This window comes from Chinchilla lanigera, unplaced genomic scaffold (genome assembly GCF_000276665.1).
Source record: "Chinchilla lanigera isolate Chin_1 unplaced genomic scaffold, ChiLan1.0 scaffold00041, whole genome shotgun sequence".
Lineage (NCBI taxonomy): Eukaryota > Metazoa > Chordata > Mammalia > Rodentia > Chinchillidae > Chinchilla > Chinchilla lanigera.
Genome location: NW_004955442.1, coordinates 2,725,487 through 2,729,631, shown reverse-complemented (window position 1 = coordinate 2,729,631; position 4,145 = coordinate 2,725,487).

Here is a 4,145-nt window from a genome sequence, read left to right as displayed (position 1 = left end):
TGCCTCTGCCACTGACTGTATTTATTCTATACTTGAAATATTATTAAAAATATTTTCTAACCAAGTAAAAAAGCTTAATAACGCAGAGTTAATATGGAAAATAGAGCCAGGTGTGGTGGTTCATGCTTGTAATCCCAGCACTCAGGAGGCGGAGGCAGGCGGATCACTGTGAGTTCGAGGCCAGCCTAAACTACACAGTGAGACCCTGTCTCAAAAAAAAAAAAAAAAAAAGATGGAGGAAATGTGGTTAATAAGAAGGGCCATATGCAAAACTTGCAAAACCTTTGGTGCTGGGGCTGGGGATTTAGCTCAGCGGCACAGAGCCTGCCTGGCAAGCTCAAGGTCATGAGTTTGATTCCCGGTACCAGAAAAACAACAACAAAAAAAAAACCTTTGGTGCTTTAAAGAATGATTTTGTTCTCTTTTGGGATGGTCCTTACAGCCTATTTCTCCCCTGGCAGAAGTCATAATTTGTTGATTTGCTAAGCAGGCCACAATTATAAATATATTTAGCTTCTCTAAATAGTAGTATAAATAATTCTTTTTTTAAATGGGCTATCATAATTTCACAATCAGAGGCTTTATTTTATTATCCTTGAGTTTAGAGATTGTAACTGGCTTCGTTTTCTGGCAGCGCTTCTTTCTTGAAATGGACTAAGGGTTCCCCAAACACCGGTGGGTTTTATATGGAAGTTCAGATTTCCAGCATCTCTTGAAAAAGATGGAAAGCTCTAGTAACACTGAGCCTGGCTTCCCGCATGACATGCACACACCAGTGTTCAAGAGCAGCTGCCCTTTCATTTTGATAGTTGTGATGTCTGTTCTCTGGCTGGCCACAGTCCCCACCACTCCCTATTGTCTCTAACAAATACACTGAGAGACACTTGCACTTACTGTGTTTGTGCTGTCTTTTTTTCCTTATAGAACTGGTAAGAAGGTTAAATGTTTTCACATCTGTGAAAAATAAGGGGCCATGTGTTTCCTCTGGTTCGCTCTTCTGCTTTTGTCCACGTAGGTGTTTGGTTGTGACTCGAGGTCCAGTCATAGCTTTGCTGTATGAGCACAGGGTCTTTTGCTTTTTCATGAGACAGAAACTTGACTTAAACCACTGAAAGCAGCAAAGGGAATATGTAAACTCACACAATTGCAAAGTCCAGTGAGTAAAGTAATTTCAAGTATGGCTGATTCCAGGGCTTCAAATGGCATCAAGAACCAATCTCAGTATTTGACAGCTGCCAGGTGTGGTGGCAAACACCTGTAATCTCAGCACTTGGGAGGCTGAGGCAGGAGGATCATTGCAAGTTTGAGGCCAGCCTAGGCTACAAAGTGAGTTCAAGACCAACCTGAACTGCATAGTGAGACCTTGACTCAAAAAGACCAAAAAAAATTTCACAGCTGTTTTATTTTGCAAATAAGTTCCCTCACACATAGGGAAGTTGACCTTCAAGAGTCCTAAAGGCTGTTCACTCACCCTGGGAAGACAGGCTAGTGCCAGGCATAGTGGTACATGCCTATAATCCTAGCACTTTGGGAGACTGAGGCAGGAAAATCCTAAATTCAAGTCTAGCCTGGGCAATTTAGTGATTTAGGATGTGCTCTGGGTCCCTTGGAGCACATCCTGGAAGGACATATCTTCTTCCTTTCTCTTAATCTGTTTCTCTACTTCTGCTGCCATACCATGAGCTGTTTCTCCTCAGCCAGCCTCTCTATCAAGCTAATCTGCCTTGCAGCTAGCCAGCTATGGTGGAAACCTCTACAAACTGTGATAAACCTGTCCTACTTCACTTTTCAGTTGTCAGGTATTGTGTCTCAGGGACCAGAAAGTAACTAAGGCAGATGTTAGTATGGGGTCAGTGGAGTCATTGCTGTTATGCTACCTGATGGTGTGGTGCAGAAGCCTTTGAAACTGGCTTACAGAAGGAGTTTGGAAAATTTTGCAGATGCCAGCTAGAGAAACAGCCCTGTAATGTTGTGAGCCAGCTTGATGGGAGATTCTGGCCAGAGCTCAGAAGACCAGAATGCTGGTTTTAAGAAGCAGGAAGAAAAGACCAGGCTCAGGAGGTTTCAGTTGGGAATGAGAGCTCCATTGGCAGTTAGACTTCAGGCCATGTGTGTTAATCTCTGGCAGAAAATTTGTCTACATTTTGCTCCTGTCCTGAGACTTTAGGGTAGACTGAGATTAACAGCAGCAAACTCCTCTGGCAGAGGAAATTTCAAAGCAGCCTAATATTGAGGCTGTCGCATGGGTATTGTTGGGGGCCTTTAGCCAGATCTATGCTGAGAATAGTGAGCAAATGACACAGTGTATAATTTTTCAAGTTTTCATTTTGGCCCAAAAGGAAGCTCTGGTAAAGTGGAGGCCTCTAAAGATGGAGCAGAGAAGAGGTTGGTGGCTAAAATATTATCATTTAAAAGGACCCAAGACGTTAGATCTAGACAATACAAAGTATGGCCTGAGGGCATCAAAGAAATCAGAAAGACTCCACCCTTTGAAGGCTTAAAATTGAAAAACTGAAAGACTTTGCTTTGAGAAGAGAGCCCTGGGGCACTATGCTGAAATGGCAGCAGTTTAGGAATTGGGAATTGATTCCCTGGAATTCAGTTTACTGTGCTCTGCCATCCAGCACATAGAGGCCTCTGCAATTACCTGCAAGATGCAAAAGGGCTCAGCTACTGCTCCAGTTGGGGGCAGAGGTAGGCACCATCCACATGTTGCTGGTTTTATGCAAATGTAGAACACAAGAGTTGTGGGGTCAGGAATAGTTGCACCCAGATTTCAGAAGACCTGGGCTGTCAGGCATTGTGCAATGAGAGGGCAATGTGTGAAGCTGTAAGAGGGAAACTGGAAGTGTTAGGATGTTGAAAAATCCAGAAACACAGACAACCTGAGGAAATCAGTAAGGAGTGAGCAAAGCTGGTCCAAGAGAGGCCATGAAGGCTACAACCACCACAGGCAATGCTGCAGGGATGGGGCACCCAAGCCCTTTGGAATTTGTGTTTTGCCATAGATTGCTCCAGGTGCTGGTCATGAAGTTACAGGATTTGATGTTTGCCCTGCTGGATCTCGATCTTGTTTTGGTCCCATTCCTCTCTATCCTCTATTTCTACCTTTTGGAATGAGAATGTTTATTCTGTGCTATTATATGATGGAAGTGTATAACTTTCTTTTCATCTTTAGAAAGGCTCACAGCTGAGAGTTTGCTTTAAATCTCAGAGGAGATTTGGGATTTAGACTTTTCAGTAATGCTGGAACTGTTAGGACTTTGGCAACTCTTGGAGATGCATTTTGCATAAAGAGATGAATGTAAGTCTTTTGGGGACCAGGAGCAGGATGCTATGCTTTATGTCTAGATGTACCCCCAAAGCCTCATGCACTCAGAGGTGGGTGATTGGTTTCTTGCCCTGTTGTAATTCCTGCTGAGTTGCTATGGCACCCAGCCAATATGGTGCTGGAGGTCATGTGGTATGGTGCTGAGTCACTATGGCGTCCAATCAATATGGCACTGGCCACTAGAGGCCATGGGCTAAGCCCCACCCTTCTTCCCCTGAGTCAAATTACGACTTCCTACTTCCCTTTTTGTAATATCCTGTTCCCTTTTCCCACGCTCCCACCCAATCCTGGTCTGCCTTGTCAGGCGGTCTGCCTCCTAAACCCCTCCTCCAGCCTGGGCTATTTAACCTTGGACCCCACGAAAGACCCTCAGAAGTTCCACGTCTCTCTTTCTCTCTCTTTCCTTGTGGTCCTCTCCGCTCCCACAATAAAGGCATTTTATTCTGCTTCACTTCTCTCTGCGATGGAAAAACCTATCTGTGGGGCTTTTGGGAGGCAATGCGGTCATGGGGGTGTGATACTCATCGGTGCATCAGTCCACAAATGAGTTTATAGCTAAATGTGATGTTGGGAAGTGAAGCCTGGTTGGAGGAGGTGGGTCACTGGAGCTGTGGCCTGGACAGGTCCATCTCTCCTCTCCTCTGTTGATCTCTCTACTTCCTGCTGCCGTGCCATGAGCTGCTTCTCCTCTGCTGTGCCCCTCTTCCATGCGGCCCTGCCTTGGAGCCAGCTGACTACTGACTGAAACCTCTACAGAGTCTGAGCCAAGATAAACCTCTCCTCCTTTACTTTTCCGGTGTTGCGCATCGTATCT